Source organism: Aegilops tauschii, chromosome 2 (genome assembly GCF_002575655.3).
Source record: "Aegilops tauschii subsp. strangulata cultivar AL8/78 chromosome 2, Aet v6.0, whole genome shotgun sequence".
NCBI lineage: Eukaryota > Viridiplantae > Streptophyta > Magnoliopsida > Poales > Poaceae > Aegilops > Aegilops tauschii.
The window spans coordinates 412,821,814-412,833,494 of record NC_053036.3 but is presented as its reverse complement, the minus strand read 5'-3'; positions in this window follow the sequence as shown (position 1 = coordinate 412,833,494).

Here is an 11,681-nt window from a genome sequence, read left to right as displayed (position 1 = left end):
AGGAACGGTTTCATTCCCATCTCTTTAAAGTCGATTGGTGGTAATCGGTTACAAGGTATGATGTGAACAAGAAGTTAAAATCAATGGCCGATATAAAATTATCGCCCTAAGCATAAACATGGCCGATATAGAAATTATCGCCCTAAGCGCATATAAATGGCCGATGGAGTGTTGACATCGTCCTTAGACCAACGTATTGCAAGATATTTTTCGGCACGCTAGCTTTGCCGAAAAACAGGGGGGCATATGTTGACGCTCGAAAATGGCATGATTGCAAAGAGTGACTTGAGGCTATAATGAGATGAGGTTAAAATTATGAGTTCATATCACCAATTGATGGCTCTCTTCAAGATGATCGAAATAGATATGAAGATGGTGCAAAACGGAGCTCAGGTGCAAAAGATTTGACAATTTCGGAGATACCCGTGTTGACATCAGAATAGAAAATGGCATGAAAAATTATTAATATTTCCTCAGATGGAAAAAGATACAGCTGCAAAGTTCTTCGCCTTGTCGGAACGGATGATTTTGATATAAAAATCATCTTAATCCGAGGTCGTATGCAAAAGTTACAGCCAAAACCGTGCGCTGCAGCAATATTTGGCCGGATCATCCGGGCCGAGGTCCAGCTCATCCGGAAAATTGAAGCACCAAAAACAACAGAAGGTTTATGATGAAGCCGGATGATCTAGGTCAAGTCCCGGATGATTCGAGTGGAGGCCGGACAATCTGGGTAGAAGTCCGGTCGTCCGGACAATTTTTTCTGCTACAGATGTTAGAAAACAGCCCGAAAATCCCTCAAGATGACCTCAAATAGAAAAGTTTTCAACATGAAAGTTGTGTGTCCCGTCGAGGCGGTTGATTTTGATATAAAGATTGTCCAAATCAGAGGTCGTATGTGGATTCTAGAGCCAAAATAGCGAGCTGCTGTCTGAAAACTGGGCTAGGCCGGATCATCCGGGCTTTGAGCCGGACATCCGGGCCGGAGGTCGTGAATAGTCCATGTTTTGATAGGTTTTAATGATTTGGACGGCTAGACAAGTCCTTTTCTTGTACGGGAAGTCCATCCGCCTCTTATATAGACAAGAGGTGACGGCCGATTGAACAACAACACACAATCGAACAAACACATCTACCACTTTTACCTTTACTATTATCTCTCTCCCTTGTTCTTCTTCTTCCTCGTTCTTCGTTCGTTCTTCTTCATTGCAGGGCAACGAATCTCGAGGCCCTAGGGGGGATCAGGTCAACCTAGGGCAGCCCATAGCCACTGCGCGCCCTGACGGGGTCCCTCCCAGGCGTGTGGGGTTTCGGGTCTACAAAAGCACCCGCCGGATTGCTTGCGTACCGCGCTTCCGGCGGGTCTCCTTCGACGTGAGCTGCGGTGCATCACCCCGGCGTTGAGGGTACACGGTGACGTGTTCGTGTGCAAACACCCCTGAGCTAGTTGGTTAAGCCAATCAACAATTTGGAGAGTTGGAAGATAAAAGTTTGTCCGACTTAGATCATCTCTAAGGGATATCTTCTGTGTGTGTGTGTGTGAGTGTTGAAGAAAGATGATATCTTCATCAATTGGTCGTCATGATCAGTTATTGGATCTATTGTCTTGTCCAAACTTTGATTTGAGTGTAGGCTATCCTCAAATCAAATCAGAACCAACGATGTTCGTAATGTTGTCTTACTCGTGGTTGTTTCCTCGAGCATACTCCATTATATCTTGTGGGTCTGACCAATGCTATCATTTTGTTCACATAGTCATGGAATTCCATCTATATGGAAATCTCGATAAATTGTTGTTGAGCCCATCGACAACATCCTTGTCCTCTCCATGATTTTGTTGGACATTAAGCTAACATTGGAAACTTTTGTAAGCATTATCTTCATGTCCCGTTCATGAAGAATATGTTTGGATGAAAGAAGTGATTTCCTCTAATTCACGTGCATTCGATGCAAGTTGCCGTCGTGAATTAGAGAAAGTTTATTTTTTCCTGCTCTGGAATCATCCCAAGTTAGTCATGCATGTGCGAAGTATTTGATGGTTTGATAGACTGATCATCTCCATTCCATATGTATTCCCCAGCACACCAAGCCACTAATTGACTTGTTCAAGGAGAAGAATTTCCTGCATAAGAGCTAATCATATGACTTATGTAAGGACTTTGTCATGGAATTGTCACAGCAGATGTCCTCGAGCTAGGACTTAGTCGTGGAGCCATCGCAGCTAGGAAGCTTAAAGGGGTTAAACGGGACAAGGAACACGGGGGTTATACTGGTTCGGCCCCTTACAGTGAAGGTAAAAGCCTACGTCCAGTTGAGGTGGTATTGATTATTGTTTCGATGACCATGGAGCTTAATTGCTATGCCTGGCTCTCGACGAGATCTTACTTGTCCCTAAACCGCCGCCGGGTCATCCCTTTATATAGAGAGGTTGACGCCCGGCAGCTCTCAGAGTCCCGGCCGGCTCATAAGAGTGTCCGGCTCGGTCTCTCAACTACTCTTGCCTTACACTACAAGTCTTGCCATACGGCGGTTTATAACTATGGGCCTTAAGCCATCTCCGGGTCTTAGGCCCATCATTGACCCGCCGTCTTCAAGCTCGGTACTGGGCTTCGCGTGATGACCATTATGAGTAACCCGGCCCCTCCTGGCGGGTGACTCTAAGGGTTATATCCTCAACATTAGGCCCCAGATTGATTTGAACCGGTTCATGTCAATCTTCAATTCTTTTGAGAGAAAAGATCTTCCGGCTTATGGTCGTGCGAAGGTTATAACCCGCCATGACGTCATCTTCTGGATTCCTGGTAACCTGCCATGACGTCATCTTCCATTAAGTCCATTTTTTATCCCACCATATCCTGAACGGATCTTATCTTTAAAGGCCATCCCAAAAATCGAGGCGTTTTTGTGGTGAGATAATCACGCCATGACCTCCTCGTTTCTCGCGCCCACTTATGAGCCTCACCTTATAAATAGCCCGGCCCATGAGGCTCCAGTTACTTGTCGCCTCCATCGTCTTCCTCCTCTCGCCACTGTACTGCCGCTCGAGCTCCACCGCCGCCGCCGCCGCGGGTCTCCTTGTCTTCCCCAACTCAGGCCGCTGCATCAACCTGACGTGACCAGAGAGACGGCGGCGACCTCCGCAACTCTCCAGCACCCGTAAGCCCTTGCCACTCCATAGAATAGATCCGCATTAGGGTTCTTTGCTGTTCTTCCCGTGTTCGTCGCCGTTCATCGCAAGCTCTTGATAGATTCCATTATTACCACCTTTTCTTGATCTTTAGACTGTACAGAACTGCTGCGGTAGCTGTTTCACGCCCGTTCCCAATGTACATAGATCCCCTTTCATTGCATAAAGGCTCCGTTCAAATCTCTGAACTTTTTCTGTGTCTGTTCTAGGTCTAGAAATTTTTCCTTTTAGCCAACCGTTTGATCCAAAATAATTACTGCGATCTGTGAAACTTGTTTTCACCACACTTAGTCAAAAATTGCATCTGCTGAGCTATGGCGGCTTACATTTCCGGCTTAGAAAAAACCACGCGCTGTAAAATTTCTGGCTCATTTATGACAAAGCTGTAGACAATTTGAATTACTCACGATACCTTCAGCGGCTTAGATAACCCGATGCACTTAACCATATGTCATTAGGCCCCTCTCATAAGCCGCCATTTGAGTATTAAACTGTAGACGTCTGCCGGCTTATAATTGAACCGGACATTTTCCTTTTGTCATAGGCTTTATCTTTCACAATGCCTCCCAAAGCTCCCAAGGCACCCATCACGTGCAACTGGATGAGATCCAATGTCACCGACGACACTCTAGCTGATTTCGTAAAGACGGGTTACTTGCCCAAGAAGGAAATCATGTCTTATCGTGCCCCTGACCCGTTGGAGGAAAGACCTCAACCAAGAGATGGTGAGGTGGTGATATTTGCTGATCACATGAGCCGGGGCTTCGCACCGCCCGGCTCAAAATTCTTTAGAGAGGTTCTGAACTTCTTTGATCTGCAGCCGCAAGATATAGGACCCAATTCCATGTCAAATATATGCAACTTCCAAGTATTCTGCAAAGTCTATCTTGGAGAAGAGCCCAGCCTGCTGCTCTTTAGAGAGCTATTTTATCTGAACCGCCAGAATGAGTGCGCCAACGGGCCGAGCCTGGAACTTGGTGGAATCTCCATTCAACGCCGGAGAGACTGCCTCTTTCCTTATGCTGAGCCGCCAAGCCATCCAAAGGACTGGAACCAGACGTGGTTTTATTGCCAGGACACTTCTCCGGCTGACGAGAGCCCTCTGCCCGGCTTTCGTGCCCTGCGTCTGGAGCCAAATCACCCTTTGCCAGACAAACTCTCTCAAGCTGAGCGTCAACCTCTGATCCCCACCATCAATAAGATCAAGGCTCTCCTGGGAAATGGCCTCAACGGCATTGATTTGGTCCGGGTTTGGATCTCTTGGCGGGTGATCCCCTTGAGTCGCCGCCCCGGCTTAATGTGTGCTTACACGGGCCGGAAGGATGACCCTCTGCGACACAGCCCCAACGATCTTCCGGAGGACGGTGTGGACGACATGACCAAGTCTCTCCTGAATGAGAGCATAGCCGACTGTGGGAGAACCGGCCTGAACCCCTTGTGCCAAGCTAACCCGGCTCCGGCGGTAAGCCACTGACTTGAACACCTTGGTTTTCTTTTAATAGTTTCCATCTGAACCTTAAGAAATCTTTGCTGTATGTTTCAGGCTAATGACAAGTTCTGGAAGGTCAAATATGACCATGAAGCGGCCAAAAAAGCCAGGAAGGCTAAGAAAGCCGCCAGGAGAGCCGCTCCCCGCAATAAGGGAAGAGGCCTACTGCCTCAGAGCTGCTTCAGCTAAGTGACAGCTCCGAGTCAGAGGTAACCCCTAAATCTGTAGGCTCTTGTTTTGTTTCTGGTTTATTCCTATCCACCTTATCGATACTGATCATCAGCAGGATGACACCGGAGCAAGTAACCCGGTGACTGAAGAGGTAACGACCCTTTCCTCCGACTTGGAGCCCTTGCCAAGCCTGAAAGTCCGAAGAGTAACACGGAAAGTAAGATTTTCACATCCTTTAGCTTATCAAGATCCTCAGTTTCTTTTGAAGCAACAGATTCATGAGAGCCGGCGGCACACCCGGACCAACAAGGATGCAGACCTCTCCTCCGGCTTACCTGAAGCATCAAGGAAACGCCGGAACGAGGTTATCTCCAACTTATATCCTTTTCATCCTTTGGCGGGCGTTACTCGTCAACCGCTCAATTCTTCTGATTCAAATTATCAGGAAACTTCACCTTCCTCTGGTGATTCTATGCAATCTAACCCGCCGGCTTTCAAGACCGCACCCGGGTAACAATGATCATCTTGTGTTGTGCTTATCTTTACTCATGCTTTTGTACTAACCTTTTGTCCTTTCAGTGCCCAGGCAAAGCTCAGCAAGAGGGCGAAGAAGAATAAACCGGTCGAAGAGCCGGTCTTGACTGAGCCGGAGGTTTCAGCTCAAGAGCCGCTAGCTGCCTCTGCTCCTGAAGCCACCGCTCCAACCGACGAGCCAGTCATAGAGACTTCTACCAATCCGGACATCTCCAGCCCAGCTCACCCGGCCGATGACCCGGACGGAGTTTGTCGAGCCGGGGAGACCCACTGCGCTGGCTAAGTTCTCTGCCAAGGAAGAGTTGCTAGAGCGCCGCAGGGCCAAGCTGGACATCACCAATTACGCTAACTTGAGCATTGGAGATATCATCTCCGGCTATGTCAATCAGGTGCACATCAGCTGGGACCTGGAGATTGACATGGTGAAGCAGATACAGCAGAAGTCTGAGGTACCACTCTCTTGCTTACTGCATAGTCATCTTTACCATACTAGGCCCCAAGTCTACTACTTATGATAGAATATGTTGTAGACTTAACTTCCGGCTTACTTTCATGAACCGGCAATTTCTAGATAGAACCTTTCAGCATACATTAGCCCCCAAGTGCCAAGTGTCTTTGCTTGGAAAGTGCTTGGGACTTTAAAGTTGTATAATAATGATTCATACTATAATCCGGAAATTGTACAGGCTGCTTGCAAGAAGTTTGAGGCTGATATCTCTGAGCTGAAGAACCGCCTGAAGACTCAGGAAACTGAGACCCGGAAGGCCAATGCTAAATTTGAGTCCAGTGTTGCTGCTCAAGAGAAGCTGAAGAAGAAGTTTGAAACCGAAAGGAAGACTTGGGCCGAAGAGAAGGCTGCTCTGGTCAGCCGGGCCGAACAGGCGGAGGCGGCTCTGACGGAGAAAACCGCCGAACTCTCCGGCTTAAAGCGCCATGTGTCACAGATGGTCGCCGCAATCTTCGGTAAGTCATTCTACAGACTTTCAACAAGTTTACATTCTTTATGTCTCATAAGTCCCATCATTGCTAGCGGCTTACCTGACGTTGTAAAACTGGTCCCAGAAGCGCCAACCACAATCAAAATGTGCTGACCAAGCTGAAGGCCGTGTACCCCTTGGTGGAGCAACTCTACATCGGGTCACAGCGCGCCTTGGCCGTTGTGGCCCTGTCCAATGAGGTTCCGACTCACCTGGCAGACATACTTCGCCGGCTTGCCGTTCTTCCTCAGCGTTTCCAAGAGCTGCGACGGGCCTCTGCAAGAGCCGGAGCCATAGCTGCTCTGAGCCGGGCCAAGGCTTTCCTTCCAAAGCTAGACCCGGCTAACATCGCACTTGGATACCCCAGCCTGAAGGAAGACGGCACCCCCTTCGACCAAAAAGACTTTGCTGCCTGTGTGAAGATCGTGCGCCCGGTGGCCACCCTGATCGGGAATGACACCGACCTTACCAAGTACCAGCCGGGCTACGACGCAGAGAATCAGAGGATCCCCACTCCGCGTTATGAAGCCATCAGCTTGGTCCCGCCGACTCGTAAGCACACCTTTGCCCCAGAAATTGACCCAGCCGGGTTAATTGACGAGGAGGCTCAATTTGAAGCTTTGAGCGGCATTGACAGGAAATCGTCAACCTTCCAGGTCATGGGAACAGCCGGAGGAGCGGAGAGGGATGAGCCGGAAGCTTCGACTCTGCAAGCACCTTGATCTTTAGACGGCTTATGGTTGCACCTTAGAGCAATGCCTCACCTTTTGGACTCGGGGAGTCTTGTAATAGAGTAAGATAAAAATTTTGTCGTGCCATCGTGCACGTGTTGAATGCTTAACTCCATTGAAGCTGCTTCTTCTTATTCCTCCGGGTTATAATTGATCAGTTATTTTCCTTAAGCGCGAATAGCTGTCTTTAACCATCCTGCATAGAAAACAAGTCATAAGTCTCTAGGCGGCTTACCGCACTGAGAATCATAGACCTTATATATATAACCCGGAATATGAACCAAAGTCACTAAAGACTGGCCCTCAATTATGCCTTTGATGTAACCATGATTGCATTCTTACAAGCCTGCAAATATGCTTCCGGTTTATGTAACCCGAATAATGAGATGAAGATCTCAATTCCGGTTTACTAGTATCAAGAATACTCACTATGTGTTTATCAACGTTGTGAATCAAAATTAAGTTGGCAAAATAAAAGCCGCCCTTGCACACTGTTGATATGGCCAACAGAACTTGTTATAAGTCAGAAGATCAAAAACGTAGCGGCTTCCGGTTCGAATACGACCAGAGAACCGTCCCAAAGGGGTTAAGCTAAGATTCGAATGCGATCATATAGCCCCCAGTGGCTTTGGCGATGCCAATCAAGAGGGTACTGACAGCTATGCTCTCTTTGGTTCGAATACGACCCATGTTTGAACAGGAAGCCCCCAATTGACCTTACGAGTTGTTTAACGACGCTGATTCGAATACGATCCACGTCGGTTCCCAAAGGGGGTTGAGCTATGATTCAAATATGATTAAAGAAAACTCCCCCATGAGCTCGGCACTTTGCCAATCAAGTGGGTATCGACAGCTATGTTCTCTTTGGTTCGAATACGACCTATGTTTGAACAGGAAGCCCCCAGGTGATTATATTGCGTATGGCTAGATTCGAATACGATCATAAGCCGGATCCACCTCCAAGTGACCATGTGATGGTGTAATGGAAACAACACTTTTACCTTTGGAGTAGAAAAGGACAGAGGTCCTGCTTTATTATTTAACATAATATATACATGGCTATAGAGATAGGTACATTATGAGAGCCGGTGGCTCAAGTGTAATAAGGCCGAAGCTGAGCTATGTTCCACAGCCGACGGGTCTCCTCCTCCGACTTGCGTGAATCTTTATGCTCCCAAACGTCAATAAGGTAGTATGACCCGTTGTGCAAGTTCTTGCTGACCACAAAGGGCCCTTCCCAAGGCGGGATAGCTTGTGTACATCTGTTTGATCTTGGATGAGCCGGAGCACCAGGTCACCTTCCTGGAAGACTCGGGATTTAACCCGGCGACTATGATAATGGCGCAGGTCTTGTTGGTAAATCGCTGAGCGAGCTGCTGCCACGTCACGCTGTTCGTCCAACAGGTCAAGAGCATCTTGGTGCGATTGTTCATTATCCGCCTCAACATAAGCCGCCACTCGAGGCGAGTCATGACGGATGTCACTGGGGAGGACTGCCTCCGCTCCATAAACCATAAAGAAGGGCGTGTAACCCGTAGACCTGTTAGGAGTAGTATTGATGCTCCATAACACGGAGGGTAGCTCCTCCACCCAACAACCCGGCGTCCGTTGCAAAGGGACTAAAATCCGGGGCTTAATGCCCTTCAAGATCTCCTGATTAGCTCTCTCAGCTTGACCATTGGATTGAGGATGAGCCACTGATGAAACATCAAGTCGAATATGCTCTCATTGACAGAACTCCTCCATGGCGCCTTTAGACAGATTGGTACCATTGTCAGTTATAATGCTGTGTGGAAAGCCAAAGCGAAATATCACCCTTTTCATGAACTGAACCGCCGTGGCTGCGTCACACTTGCTAACTGGCTCTGCTTTAACCCACTTTGTGAATTTGTCAACTGCCACCAAGAGGTGGGTCTTCTTATCCTTGGACCTTTTAAAAGGCCCAACCATATCAATCCCCCAGACCGCAAATGGCCAAGTAATTGGAATCATCCTCAGCTCCTGAGCCGGCACATGAGCCCGTCGTGAGAACCTCTGGCAACCATCACATTTACTGACCGAGTCCTCCGCATCAGCATGAGCCGTCAGCCAATAAAAACCGTGACGAAAAGCCTTGGCCACAAGGGATTTTGAGCCGGCATGATGGCCACAATCCCCTTCGTGAATCTCACGCAAGATTGCTTGACCCTCCTCAGGGGAAACACAACGCTGGAACGCTCCCGTAACACTGCGGCGATGCAGCTCACCATCGATAACAACCATTGACTTAGACCGCCGGGTTATTTGTCTGGCCAAAGTTTCATCCTCAGGCAAATCTCCCCGGGTCATGTAAGCCAAGTATGGCACCGTCCAGTCCGGGGTGATGTGGAGAGCTGCCACCAACTGTGCCTCCGGGTCAGGGACAGCCATGTCTTCCTCTATAGGTACCTTACCAGAAGGGTTATGCAGGATGTCCAAGAAAGTATTAGGTGGCACCGGTTTTCGCTGAGAGCCCAGCCGGCTTAATGCATCAGCCGCCTCGTTCTTCCTGCGATCGATGTGCTCTACTTGGTAACCCTGAAAGTGTCCAGCAATGGTATCAACTTCACGGCAATAAGCCGCCAGGAGAGGGTCCTTGGAATCCCACTTGCCTGATACTTGTTGAGCCACTAGATCTGAGTCGCCGAAACACCTTACTCGGCTCAAGCTCATCTCCTTAGCCATCCGAAGACCATGGAGCAAGGCCTCGTACTCAGCCGCATTGTTAGTACAAGGAAACATCAACCGTAGCACCTAATGAAACTTGTCACCTTTAGGGGAAGCCAATACAACTCCAGCCCCCGAGCCTTCCAATTGCTTAGACCCATAAAAGTGAATAGTCCAATATGTATTATCCGGCTTTTCTTCAGGCACCTGTAGCTCTGTCCAATTGTTGATGAAATCCACCAAAGCTTGAGATTTCACAGCAGTGCGTGGTACGTATTTCAGACCATGAGGCCCAAGTTCTATAGCCCACTTAGCCACTCTCCCTGTGGCTTCTCTGTTTTGGATGATATCTCCAAGGGGAGCAGAGCTAACCACCGTAATGGGGTGACCCTGAAAATAGTGCTTAAGCTTTCGGCTTGCCATGAACACACCATAAACAAGCTTCTGCCAATGTGGATACCGCTGTTTGGACTCGATGAGCACTTCAGTGACGTAATAAACCGGCCGCTGAACCGGATATTCCTTACCCTCTTCCTTGCACTCCACCACCACAGCCACACTGACGACTCGTGTGTTGGCAGCTACATACAGTAATAAGGGCTCCTTGTCAACCGGGGCAGCAAGGACTGGGGGCTCAGCCAGCTGTCTCTTCAAATCCTCAAAAGCAGCATTAGCAGCATCATTCCAGATAAAGTCATCAGTTTTCTTCATCAACTGGTACAGTGGCATGGCCTTCTCACCCAAACGGCTTATAAACCGGCTTAAAGCAGCGATACGACCCGCCAGGCGCTGGACGTCGTTTATACACGCCGGCTTAGCCAGAGCGGTGATTGCCTTGATCTTCTCCGGGTTAGCTTCAATGCCTCTATGAGAAACTAGAAAGCCCAAGAGCTTGCCTGCAGGAACACCAAAAACACACTTGGCCGGGTTAAGCATCATCTTGTAGACCCGGAGATTATCAAAGGTTTCTCTCAGATCATCTATCAAGGTTTCCTTCTCCCTGGATTTAACCACAATATCATCCACATAGGCATGAACATTGCGCCCAATCTGGTTATGAAGACAGTTCTGCACGCAACGCTGATAAGTTGCCTGTGCACTCTTGAGTCCAAAAGGCATAGACACATAACAGAAGGCTCCAAAGGGAGTGATGAACGTCGTCTTCTCCTGGTCCTTAACTGCCATTTTAATCTGATGGTATCCAGAATAAGCATCCAAGAAACTTAAGCGCTCGCAACCCACCGTAGCATCAATGATTTGATCAATACGGGGAAGGGCAAAAGGATCAGCCGGACACGCCTTGTTCAAGTCCGTGTAGTCCACACACATCCTCCAGGTGCCATTCTTCTTGAGCACGAGCACCGGATTAGCTAACCACTCTGGGTGAAAGACTTCAACAATAAACCCGACCGCCAAGAGCCGGGCCACCTCCTCACCAATGGCCTTCCGCCTCTCTTCATTGAACCGCCGAAGGAATTGCCTGACCGGCTTAAATTTCAGATCAATATTGAGAGTGTGCTCAGCGAGTTCTCTAGGTACACGTGGCATGTCAGAAGGTTTCCATGCAAAGATGTCCCTGTTCTCACGGATGAACTCGATGAGCGCGCTTTCCTATTTCGGATCCAAATTGGCACCGATGCTAAACTGCTGAGATGAGTCACCTGGAACGAAATCAACAAGTTTAGTCTCATCAGCTGACTTAAACTTCATTGCCGGCTCATGCTCCGTGGTCGGCTTTTTCAGAGATGTCATATCTGTTGGGTCAACATTATCCTTGTAAAACTTCAGCTCCTCTGTTGCACAAACAGATTCTGCATAAGCCGCATCACCTTCCTCACACTCCAAGGCTATCTTTCGGCTACCATGAACCGTAATGGTCCCATTGTGACCCAGCATCTTGAGCTGTA